General features: G+C 39.6%; 1 protein-coding gene across 1 annotated transcript in view; it reads right to left on the reverse strand.

The window, feature by feature from the left end:
• ntsr1 (neurotensin receptor 1 (high affinity)) overlaps window positions 1–13,894 on the reverse strand; it is a 79,127-nt gene that overhangs the window by 44,701 nt on the left and 20,532 nt on the right. The window lies entirely within an intron of this gene.

Genomic DNA, 13,894 nt, shown 5'->3' on the forward strand with positions numbered 1-13,894 from the left:
TACTGCTAAATAATACAAGTGATCATCTACCTGTCTTCAGCATTCTTCATAATTGCTTTGACAAGGAAGTCAAAACAAAAGCGGCCCACTATAACTTTATTAGAACATCGAACACCAGAGACCATGGAAAAGCTGACTTATGAGTACAGAACTGGGGTGAGGTTCATGCCTCCACTGACCCAGATGAGGCATATGAAACCTTCCTTAATACTCTGTTTGAAATTGCATGATGAGCACTGTCCAATTAGAAAACTCCATATCAAAGATAATAGACAAACAAAACCTTGGATCACAAAAGGAATATTGAAATCATGTAAAAAGAAAAAATATTTATATAGAAAATATATAAAATAAAGAACCAAAGAAACGGAACACAAGTATAAAATGTATAAAAACTAAACAAAATGAAAAAACAAAAATAATAAAATACAGAAAAGGAATATATTTTTGTAACCTATTAGAACAACACAACAATAGTATCCAAGCTACATGGAAAGTATTAAACGGTATCATTAAAAAAAAAGGAAAAAAAAGGAATATCCAAATTACTTAATAACCAAACTATACATGATACCAAGGGCATAACTGATTTATTTAATAACTTCTTTGTGAATGTTGGACCTGATTTAGCCAATGAAATTGTACAACCAGGAAACACTGTAGAATTTAATGAACAAGTCATCCCAAACAATTTAGAATCTTTTTTCATCTCACCTGTACATGAAAGGGAAATGACAGAAATTGTAAATTCTTTTAAAAACAAGAAGAAAACAGATTGCGTTGACATAGATATGTCCTTGATCAAGGAACTTGTTGATTATATAGTCGTTCCCTTCACCTACATGTGTAACCTCTCTTTTAAAAATGGAGTCTTCCAGTTTAAAATGAAAACAGCAAACGTTATACCCATCTTTAAAGGTGGAGACGGTCATCAATTCACTAACTATAGGCCAATCTCTTTACTTCCACAATTCTCTCAAAGTTTAGAAAAATTATTTGTGACCAGGTTAGATAGTTTCACTGACAAGCATCACTTCCTAAGTGAGCAACAGCATGGCTTTAGATAAGGGGTCTCAAACTCAATGTACCTGGGGGCCGCTGGAGGCAGAGTCTGGGTGAGGCTGGGCCGCATCAGACATTCCACAACAAAAGTTGTACAAAAATTCCTCAAACGTCATTATTAACAGTTTTAATGATTTCTTCTGAACATGATATGTCCTGAACATGAATGGAACATTGAATGAAGATCATGAGCGGCTCTTCCGAACATGGCTTCACTAGCCTCCTCCTTGCTGCCAGAGACTTGGCAGCGCTTCTTCTCGCATATCTGAGCCACATTTGGCTTGAGACAGGAAGCAGTTGAGACTCATAATGTCTTGAAGATGAGCATCAGTAAGTCTGGACTTAGTAAAGTTCAAGATGGAGAAGAAACTTTTCACACAAATACGTGCTCCCAGAGAGGCGCATGGTCCGCTTTAACATTGGGGAAAGTTCAGGGACGCTGGAGGACAATTCTCTCAAAAATCGCTCAAGCTTGTGTGGTTTTCCACTCACGTCCCTGAACTTGGCTTTGAGGTCAGAGTTGCATTGCAGGTCAATGAGCGCCATTTGAAGCACAGGAGGGGCATCCTGGACATCGAAGGTGAGGGTCTGCAAAAATTTGAAAAGTGGCTTTGTCTGTGATCAAATTCCTTCTGTAGCTTCAAAATAGCATCAACACATCTTTCACCACTGAATGGTGTGCCTGCATCCATACGTGCCTTTCATGATGGCACAGGTTGTGTCTGAGAGAGTGGGGCTTTCCATAACAAAAGCTTTGTGAAGACTGCTCTGACGTGGAACGCAACACACCAATGAACCCAGTTAACACAACCACCAATGTGTGCAAAGCTGCACATGTGCCAATTATCACTATGTGTGGAGAAACAATGCTTCATGCTGGTGCTCACAACCACAGAGAGGCAAATACTGGCTTAACTCTAATTAATCAAGAATCACACAACTAGATCAGATTGAAAGCCACACCACTCACACTCATGGTTCTAAAAACACTGATCTCCCGCATATATTATAGTAATATGTAGAGCTGATCGCTGCAATGCATTATGGGAGTGTCTGTTCGTCATGTTTTAGATGTAATTATTGGGGGTTATATTAGGTTTGTCGTGTTGGTAGTGATTGTGTTGTGTTTTTGTTGCTTAGTTTGTGTATTTAGTTAGTTTATCTAGTTTAGTTTACTAGTTGTAAGTTGGCAACCGGGAGTGAAGAAGGTTGTGTGTGTAGTGTGGTCCTGCCATGGTGTTCCTGTTGAGTTTAGTGAAAAAATAAAAGTCTATGCCATTTACAGTGGGTGTGAAGGATAAGTTTAGCTTCTTCAGTTGTGCATGGCTTACTTTAAAGAAATGTTATTAATGAGACACAAACAGTGTCAACAGTTTCAGTGACTAGTGGTTATTTTGTGCTTAATCATAGTATTTGTATTTGATAGAAAGTACTGGAGAGGGGAGCTCAAAATGTGACTTGTTACATGCTGTGCCATAATAATATACTTTAATATCAAGGTGGGGGGCACAAAATATCTTCTTGCAGACAGAAGTGTCTGGGCGGCTCCTCCTTTAAGGGCAGAGAGGTGAGGCAGCACTTAATGTGTTTCTGTCAGGGTGGGGTTCAGCTTTGGAACGGTCTGGATGGTGCTTGAAAAATGTTCCCGTTCAATTCACACATTTAAAAAAAACCTTTAAGACCAATGTCATAGAAAAATATACTGCTCTACAAAAAAAAACACCAGGAATATTAATTATATGATAGTAATAATACCAAAAACTAAATATAGAATACTAATGGGAAATATGAGTGTGTGCATATATTATATTATTGGTACAAACATGCAAATGTTTAACCTACAAGTATGACTGTACATGTATACTGGATAATTGTTGGTGTACTGCATATACTGTGTATATACTTGTACATGAAGCTCCAGTTCAGAGTCTGATGTCTTGCAACATCTTGTATTTGATTTGTCAACAAGGTTAGGCCAAATAAGTGTTTAACTTCAGCTTTCGGTCTGTAAAATTGTCAACCCATGGACGAGAAATTGCTCTTGCTTATTTTATTTTGTTGACCACTGACTGAAGGAAAAAGAAAATGCTTTTATCTATGTTATTCATTTTTAAAAGATTTAGTTATGCTTTGAAAATCAAACAGAAATAATTATTTAATGCATAGAAGCATATTTGTGGTCAAATGGAACCAGTTTCAAGAGCTGTGATGCCACATCAAACAAAAAACCGAATGGATAGCATGAAAAATAAAGTGCACATTTGCTGTGAGAAAATCTTTTTCAAAATGAAACGAAAGCCACAGGCTATCTTAAAATGCACTGATAATAGAAAGGATGTTCACCATGTTTTGTCTTCCTGTTGGGATTAACTCGACAGTTACGTGACCCGACGTCTGTCCAAAGGAAAGAATAGACAGAAGAAATGTACCCATGTTACATTTTCAGTGCCGTTTTGTGCAATTTTGTGAAATGACTCAAGGTATTACACAATTCGGAGTGAGACAAGGTTGCCACAACGCCACGTCCTGGTCTGCGGGTTACCATTGGATTGATACGGTCTATCTCCAGATGAAATACAGGACCTTTTTGTGACTTCACTCGGACGAGGAATACAAACAATGCTTCTACACAGATGAGCTGACTGACCTCATACTGTATGCTGAAATAATTCACAACCCCACCTTCACAAAAAATGACCAAAGCAACTGTAATGCATTCATTATGCACACTGAGTTCCATTTAATTAATAATTGCAAAAAAAATAAAAAATAAATAGATAAAAAACCTTGCATTTGGCACCAGTGGGCTGTACAGTCAAGTTTGATGTTTGATATGTTAATACAGATCTCATTACTTTAGAGGTGTGTCAGACTCTTCAATCATTTAAAGGTTTTATTTTGGTCTCCTTGTGAGCAGCTTCTGGAAAAAGTCAGGCCTGATGGAAGTAAAGAGTAAAAAGTAAAAATGCTGCTTTAACTTAAATGTAACGCAAAACATTTTCACAATAGTTTTAGGTCAGAATGTAAAATATCTTCCAATAATAAAAATGGAATGGATTTCATATAAAGTACTATAAAATCATATTTTGCACTTTTATACACAGAAAGTATTGTCAACGAACCTTTCTTGATGTAGTTGGATTACTCCTACATTTTTTCAGTATCTTTGATACTTTCACTGGAACTCTGAATTGTGATTGTAAAAACTAATAAAACTATTTCTCACTGTTTTGATTTAAGTTGTGGAAATAAAGGTTTGTGGAACCTTGACACAGACGTGAGACTCTCTGCAGTTAGGTCAATCAATTATTCAAGTAATGAGGTTTAGTGAGGTAATAAGTCAGTTTTTTTTAATGTAATGAGGAAAAATTAAGGACGTTTGTCTTCAAATGTTGAGATCAAAATTACTCAACTACAATACTGACAGCTGAAAAATCGACTTCAATAAAAAAAAAAAAAATGTATAACTTCCCAACTCATGTGTTCAGCCAGATTTCCCATGACTAACCAATAATTCCAATCAATGAAGTTTATTTAAAAAAAACAAAAAAAAAAAAACACCAAGGCCAAGTCAACCAACATGGTCAAGTATGTCCCAATGTACACATCCAGAACAATTCCCAGAAAAAATCCTAAACGAATAAGCTTTTTTACTGCATATTTCTTCATATTTTGCTGCTTTTGTAGTTTTTTTTTCATGATAATTTCAATGTGGAAAACATCACTTTACTTGTATTGATGTCTTATTTGGATCTAATGACTTTGCAAACAAGAAGCATTAATATTGAGAAAAACAAAGACTGTTGGGATGCTACAAATTCTGCTAATTTGCTCCCATGTGAACGTCAAAATTGGAACAACGAATGGCCTTAAATTCAACACCATGTGCACACAGAGAGCACACACTCCCGTCAGCTCCTGCGCTGTTAGAAAAATTAAGCAAAGAGTGACTCTTTTTGAATAATGGATGATGCACAGCGGGTCGGCACGGCTGGTTTTGGATGAGGCTCAGTCGGGGAAGTTGCAGTCAACCGAACAATTACAGAAGCTGAGGGTGACCAACTGCTCAGTGTTTTCATTCCTCTTCTTGTCACAGCAGTTTGTGCCTCACAGGCTTTTACATGCTAAACCGTTGGTGGATACAGTAACCACTCCGAGAAAGTTGGGACAGCGTGTAGCAGCGATGTGTAAATCCCTTCGTATGGCAAGATTATAAAAATACATACAACAACATTGTATTTCTTATAATTCTTGAAATTTTAAAAGCTGAAATTTGGAGATCAAACAGTGAAGAAGCAGAACTTTTCATGCCTGTTTTATCGTGCGTGCGACTTGGCAGCATGGTGGTGAAGTGGTTTGCTCTCCTGCCTCGGTGAGAATAATCCAGGTCTCATTGTGGGATCGAGGCTCTGGAGTGAGGTGATGATCTCTGTTTTCCTCACAATCCAAGAACATGCATTTCGAGTTCATTTGTGACTCCAAACGGTGTGAAGGTGTGACCATGAGGGTGTTTGTCTGACTCCCTGCGTTGTCACTGAAGGGTTTGGTTACTTGTCCAAATTGTGCCCTCAGATCTGCTCCCCCACGACTGTAATACGGACAAAGCAGTGAAAAGATGGACGGAAGGAGGTGTGGTTTCCTTCAGAGCCACGCTAATAGGATGGAGAATGTGCTTCAATGCCACCTGCCCTGACATAACTTGCCTGACTGATAAGTTGAACTATTTGTCGTGTTTGTTGTGTTTTCAGCTTAAAATCCGTCCAAACAGCATCATGTTGTCATGAAAGGTTGGATAGCACAGTGCTACTTCCCTAGCCTGCTCGCTGGCTGCAAACTGTGGAATGGATTTCCTGACTCATTACTCTTCGTCTCATTGAGACCCGCCTCCCTTCAGGAAATCCAGTCCACAGTTTGCAGCCAGCGAGCAGAGCAGCAGCAGGGAAACACTGTGGAGTCATTTCAGTAACTGTGAAGCAGACGAGGCTTCATGGATCAGAAATCTCCACAGGTTGGATCGGAAGTTTTCGATCTGTGAATTACGTTGGTATCGGTTACCGATACCGATACTGGATCGGATCTGTCCTCTCCTTTCCTCTCCTCTATCCTCTAACCCCAGCTGGTCAGCAGAAAGCCACCACCTCTGAGTCGGGTTTCTGCAAAAGTTTCTTCCTCTTAGGTGTTTTTCCTTTCCGCAGTCGCTCTGCTTGTTCATGTGGATTGTTGGGTTTCTCTCTGTTAAAAGCACCTAGGAATGACTGTGTTGTATATGGTACTATATAAATAAAGTTGAATTGAATGGAGCGAGTTGTTCTCGGACAGAACTAAACTTCCTCCGTATGTTGTCCTGGAGCAGCAAACTGCTCTTTAGAGGCTCGTCAGGCATCATCATGTGTGCAGGAAGAGGGAGCATGTGTATCCTTAGAGATATTCAGACATGTTGAAATGTTTTTCGTTTACACATGTTCAGTTGAACCCTGTTTTCGAAAAATAGTGTTTTTCCCCCAAACAATATTTGGTCTTCAAAACTTTTTCCTTCTCTGCTATCTATACTGCCACCGCCACCCCAAACGGACTAAGCAGCAAAGAAGATGGAAGGATGGAACTTTTTTCCAAGTGTGAGCCATGTAAAAGGATGGTCATCTTATATCTGGACCAATATGGTAATCATGTTTTCTATATAGCAGAGGTTAAATTCACATTATATTAAATATTATACGAAAATATTCCAACTTCCATGGTGGCGACAGGTAAAGCACCATCTGGCCTTCAATCCAGCTGAATTTGATCTGTGATGTTAACACGGTGTTGAAGTGTTACCTTGGTTCAGGTTGACAGCACTCCGGAGAGATGGAGGCCGGTGTTAGCAGACTGTTACTCGTGTGCATCAATACTACATGAGTCACGATGCTGATCTGTCAGTTTGACAGCCTGGCGCGGATGAAAGGTTGGAACAGCAGTGGCCGTTTCTCAAATCTGCTTTAGACATTGAAAATGGTCTCTTGACATTTTCAAATCTAATTTTGACATTCTCCGAGCTGGAGAAAAAGGCTGGGACCCCGTGGCTCATCCCGAGGGATTTCCGGTTGGAAAGAACTGCTTCAACTTGTTCTACAGAGCCACTGCTTCCCTCTGTCTGAAGTTCCACTTCAACATGTTGTTCACGTGTGTCAGTGAAGCAGCGAAGGAACAGGATGTTAAAGTTAAACTCACACCAACAGTCACACTGTGCTGGCTGCTGCTGTGATTTGTGTCGGGTATAAAATGCTGCCCTAAATGGTTGCTGGAGATCTTGTTTAAAGAAAAGTTCATGTTTTAAACCTCCACTTGTTAACGCAGGTCTGTGTTGAGGTTCTGCTGGGATACAAGAGAAAAAAAGAATGTTAGTGTTGTTGACGACTGAATCCTCCTCAGACAACTTTAACTACTGGAATACACTGATAAGCGACAATATCATTAGCAATTCTTTTAGATTGGGAAAATTGTCTTTTTGCTGACAAGACAATCCTGACACATTAATCCGTGGTTTTCCTTTCACATCGGCGATATCAAATTTTAGCAGCAGAACTGTGAAGTCCAGCAAGCTGTGATGATCAGACATTTGAGTCCTCCCACAGATGCTTGATTATATAGAGTAAGAAGAATATGGTGGTCAAATTAAGGCCTTAAAAACACTTTGTGTTTTTCAGAGCATTGCTGAATCCTTCGTGCTTTGGGACATCGTCCTGCTAAAAGAGCCCACTGCCTTGAAGAGGTGCACATGGTCTGTAAATGTGCAAAGGTCCATGTCACATTCACGTCCATATGAATAGCAGGACTCAAGGTTTCCCGGAATACCTTTGCACGGCGGTCTGTGATTCTTTCTATTATGTCTGAAGCTGTTCTATCAGCAGCAGCATTAACTTCTGCAGTCGTTCATCATACAGCAGCTGGATTGTTGGATTGGCTCTCACGGCCAAGTCTTCACTTCCCATCAATGATTTCTGGCTGCACATGACACTGTTGCCCATTCAATGCTTTTCCTCCCCCAGATCTTTTCTGATGGGTTGTGGCCACTGAATACCTCCAGGCTCCAGTTCTGGAGGTGCATTGACCTCGTCATTGCCTACCTCGCTCATTTTTCCTGCTACAAAATGTTCACATAGTTCATACATCTCACCCGTTGTTGAGATAAGTCTACGTTAATCATTTCAAGCTATCACTGTCATAAAGGTATGGCTGATTGCTGCATTGTCACACACCCCCACAAGCTGGGCCAACAGTTTCCAATGTTTCTCTGTTCCTTAGCAGTGATTTCAGCTGGGTCATGTTGAATTAAAGAAGGTTTCAAATGATGAATGTTGTTTATGTGCACAGTCCGTTGTGTTTCCACACATTCTTTCACTCCGCTCTGCAGGGCCTCAGTGCCTCTGCACAGCAATATAACTTTAGTGATGGCAGTCGTTCTGCCACAAGGACGAGCAAGTGCATTCTTTGGAGATGTTTTATATGCTCGCTCACGTAACCAACACTTGAATACTGTTATACCAGGCCTTGACAGTTGCATAAAGCTCCGAGTTCTTTTGTATTCCTTGTACACATTGAGCTGCAGCGGCCAAGACGGAGCGGAAAAACAGCTGCACTCCTCACCTCATCCATCAGCTGGGAACAGAAACGCTGAGACCATGACGCCAATTTAACCCCAGACAACATTAACTTAACCACCGCAGATACGACCGCTCAAAAAACATTCCTGCAACTCTGGACATCAAACATCAGCAATGTTATTCGAAAAGCTGCGGTCAAACATCATTCAATTGATCACATTTACTTACAATTTAGTCTTGATTCTCTTCAAAAACTCAAATACAAATGTGTTGTAATAATAATAATAATAAGAAGAAGAAGAATAGATTTGATTTATAATGCACTTTACATTTAAACAATCTCAAATTGCTAAAAAAAAAAAAAAGATAAAAATAAAGGATACATTTTAAAGTATTACCAGTCATAGAGTCAGAGAGAAAATAATTATGTTGAGGCGCCGCAGTCCATCAACCCCATGAAAAACTAATGAGTGGTGAAGTTTTTAACTGGGAAAAGTGGCATATTTTACCAAAAGAATCAGTAGTAGTGCAGTGAGCTGTTAAGCAGATGGTGCGTGCTCTTATTTTGTTCCCAACTTAACATATTTAATTGCATCATGTGTCCCTTATTTTAAGGTTGTGAAACATAACCGGCCCCAATCCGGCCAAACCACCAAGGAAGTTAAAACAATTTCAAAGAAAAGATCTCTTTTTTTTTTTTTAGACTAATTTCTTACTCAACACAACACTGAGACCCGAGCTGAAATATCAGTGATGCTGCCATGAGAGCTAGTAGCCTTAGCCTCAATGCCATGCTGGCTGAGTGAGTTTGTAAAAACATACATAATGGAAGAGCAATAGAAGAAGTTTTGTGGACATTTCACTGCATTTTGCACCTGAAGGTTTCATTAAAATTGGCTTCATGTTGAGATTGTAGTCATTTTCTGTCGTAACCATTTGGCTTTGTGAAAATATAGCCATTTTCATAAGGTATACTCTGCACCACGACAAAGAAAAACTTGAAAGTTTACATTTTAGGGTTATTATGGCACTATTTTACCGGCCCCGCCCACTCGGGAGGAACTTGGGCTGAATTTGGCTGCTGAGCTGAAATGAGTTTTTCACCCCTGTTATTTGACCACTGGATGAGGGACCAGCTCTTTCTGACAATAATATTGTTACAATTAATTTGTTTTAGTTTGGAGGATGAAAGAAGCCTAATGGTCGTTCAACTCACGGATACAATATCCACACTTCACTTCTGGGCTTGGAGGTCTTTCTGTTTGCAGTTTGAATATTCCTCCAGTGCGCATTTGGATTGTGTCACGGTAATAAAGTTCTTTGCATTTTTGCCCTGTAATGGACGACTGACCTGTCCAGGGTGTGCACTCTGTTTGCACACAGTCAGCTGAGCTTGTTTCCAGCCTCTGAACATGTGGCTGTACAGTGTGAAAGGGCAAACACAGGAGCTCCAGTCACGTCACTACATACTGGAGTTTGATATGTGACAGAGTCACTAGTCTATCCTCACATCTTTTCTTTGCTTCACTGTGGGAAAAAAGAGATGTAACATACATGAAGCAGTTGAGAAATTGATGTGGCCCAATTTGATTTGGGGCTTTAAACATGTCACTATAGGCCTCACTAACAGTGTCATTAATGGCTGGATTTCCTCTTGTTGTCATTCAAAGAGTTCTGGGTTTCTATCCTGTCATTTGTTCTGGGACTTGATTGAATGCAGAGCTACTGTTCATGTCATCGGTTTGACAGTAGTTGTTCTGATTGGTCAGAGTCCTGGGAAGCAGGCCTGCCCCCACCCAGATGGAAGCCCGAGGCTCCTTTGGCCTACAGCCCCACCATCCACGCAATCATTTAACCACTACTGGTACTAATCACTGCCGGGAATATTAGTGAGTTAAGCTTGAAACAAAGACATTTTTAACACTTGTGTTTGCCTTAGTGGCCTCCCTCAGTGTGTCTCGTCATAATAATGTGCACATATAGCTGTGTTATTGTGGTGTTGCAGTTGTCTGAGCCGTCAGCATCGTGTGGGTCAATCTGATAATGGATTCACTCATTAAATACAGCTGAGGTTACATCAGATAGCAGGAAGTCAAACAGTGGTGTGTACATCCTATTTTTCTGATTGAGTAAATCAGACAGGATGCAAATCTGAAAAATCTAAAAAGTACTTTAAGAGGACATTTAATTACTGTTTTCATCGGACCTGGTATCCTGTATTGGTTTCGGTGCATCACTAATTATTAGTATCGGCTCTCACTTTCAGGAGTGCTTTGTAGTGCAAAATAACCCGACTCAAAACTAATTAACAGACCTACCTTTAAACATTTGATATAATAAATGTCAGTAGTTCAAAACAATGACATTTTTAAATTATTCAAATTTGTTGTTTTGATGTATGGCCCCCAAAACAAACTCGTAAATGTTACAAAGTGCATCTTCTTTCATTAATATGCTGGACTTTGGACATTCAAACTATTCACTGTGAAGAGAGCAAAAGACTAAAAGACACACACAAATACATTCTGGTCAATGAATCAACGGCCAAAACGCAAAATCTCAACGTTGTTTTCTTGACCAAAACTTTTTTAAAGAGACTCAATACATTATACACAGTTTTTAGATGATCTTTTCATATTGTGCACATAATAATGCTATACATTTAATATCCAGTCATACTTCTGTTTGGTCTGAAGCTGACGGCAGTGTTGAGCTTTGACCATCAGTTTTCTTTTGGCTGCTGAAATCACAACATAGGCGAAATATCTGGTGGGTTTTTGGGAGTTTGTCTTCAATTGACCCTCCATGGCTTCTCCCAGACTCGACATAATTTCAAATGACTGATAATGACTTTGGATTTGCAAGGCAACAAAAAAGACTGGATTGTATATTCACGTTGTTATGGTTTTGCTAAAAATGGAACAAAACTGTGTGTCATCTCATTAAATCATCTATGAAAATGATCTTCCAGCTGCCATTTAGTGGATGTTTACATGCCGTTTGGGTCCCGTGGAGAGTTGATTTATCTCCTCTTGTGGCACTCTGCTGCCATAATTGCTACGACATGCTCCTTCACACGTAAATAAATGCATCCATCTGACTTTCAGCTGGGAATAATCCAAATATTTGCATCGCAGTGACACTGTTTAAACAGAGGTCTCCGCACCGGCTAAATGCCAGGTGTCATGTGTCTGTTTTATAATTGCGCGGCAACAATCCCTGACGTAAACGAACCTGGCTCTTGTCTGGTGTCATGGCTAACATCCGTGCAAGCTGAAGACGGAGCAAACACAAAGTCGCTTTCCCAACGTCGACTTACGTAGATAATATAACCTTTCATTTCACATCAAAGCTCGGATGCTCTTCACTTGCCTGCTTGTTTGTCCTCAAATGTTCTTGAACAGTTGACCCATGCATTGTAATTTTAAATGCATGGTGCATCTGGAGAGAGGTGATACAAAATATGTAGTTTTGGTGTTACAAAATAATTGAAATACTGGAGATATAACTTATGGAATTTATCAATACATACATGGATTAACTTTAGGTAATTTAATTTATTGAAATATAATAAAAATGAATAAATTCTAATCCTGTTTCTTCTCCAACTGAGTATACTGTAAGTTACTTGATAGATTTCACAGCATCTGCGGAAACAACTTTCTCAGATTGAGAGTCATTTTCAATTTGGTATTTCTTTAGTAATTGACAACAGTAAGCTTAGTCCTCTGTCACGAAGTTATCACAATCTGTTGAGTCCATCTGGCAGGCGTTCAGCCTCATGTCACAAATCATTGAGAAAGATCACGAACATTTTCAACTTAGGTTTTGAGTTCAGCAGCTTCTTCAATGACCTGAGCTTTCAAAGGAGCCCACAATTTTATTTATTTATTTATTTTTCGTGTGTGTTTTATCTCAACCTTTCTGCTGAGTTGCAGTGACCTGTAAAGTTATGACCCAGCTCAGCTTTTTCTCACCCTTGGTGCAAATGCTTTTTATTTGGTACTCTGTATGAAATTAACCAAATTCTACATCGAATGCAAGGTGCATCATTTTTCTATAAAAAAGAAAATTGAGCCCAGAAAGAAGAATCCAACCAACCTGCAGTAAAACATGGTGGAGGGATCATCATGTTCTAAGGCTGCTCTTCTGAACCTGATAATGATTTTAGTAAGGATGTACTGATACCCGGTATCAATATTGGGCATTGGGTCTGAGTACTCATACTCGTACTCATGGCTTTGAATGAGTACTTGGTATTGACAAGTGGCTAAAGGTTAGTAGTTGTACTTGTACTGTTTCTTTAGAAAATAGTGGTATTGATGCATGACTAAAATGTATTGAATGTGCCAAAAGAATAATGGAAGGTTTTGCGAGAGAGATTAGCTCCATAGTGTCACAAAAATCAAGGTTTGACAGGAAGCTGAAAGGTCTGCAAAAGGGACGAGAATCCAAACTTTACATTACGTCAATAGCCAACAACTTCCTGACCTGTTGTAAAAAAAGACCACAAACAATAGAGTCTGTCTTATTGTTGCTTTTCCACTGGTCCTCATCGAGGACCCACACATCAGATAAATCTCATCCAGAGGCATCAAAGCAGAACCTTACTAGGATGAAGATGTTGTGGAGATAAATCTGGTGAACACAAACCTCTATTCATCACTCCACTTTTAGCTACTGCTGCCGAAAGAATGTAAACATAGCGGGGGCTCTGCTCCGGCTTTGATGTGACTCCATCCACTGCTTTGAAGAGGAAAACCAATCGCATGTGCACTGGATATATACCGTAGGCAGAAATGTTTGTAAGAATCATCCCAACAGTTGCTGCTACTGAGAGTCGCGTACATGATGACAATCACGTTTAGCAGACACTTTGACTTCTTGTTTTTAACTTTATTAAGACTCTAAGTGGACTTACTAGGGTTGTGATATCAGCCATGCTTCGCTGACTTTTAGTTTTACTGCTCGCTTCTAAATCCTAAAACTGGGGCGATATGAAGCTCATTCCATTACAACCAGGCTCACTTTAAGAGTGCACTATGGCGGAGTGCCAATTGAAGGCAGCTTCTGCTGTCTTTTCCAAACCCTTCAAGTATATATTGCTGACAAAATGGCTACTTTTAAAACAAGAGACATTTGAGTGCTAATCATAAATACTGCCTTCCACATCAGCTTGAGCTAATAAGTGAGCGCAGAACCAGCCTCAGCATGCTTTTTTTCATAAAGGCACAGCAGGTGGACGCCCT

Source organism: Lipophrys pholis (genome assembly GCF_963383615.2).
Source record: "Lipophrys pholis genome assembly, chromosome: 8".
Classification (NCBI taxonomy): domain Eukaryota; kingdom Metazoa; phylum Chordata; class Actinopteri; order Blenniiformes; family Blenniidae; genus Lipophrys; species Lipophrys pholis.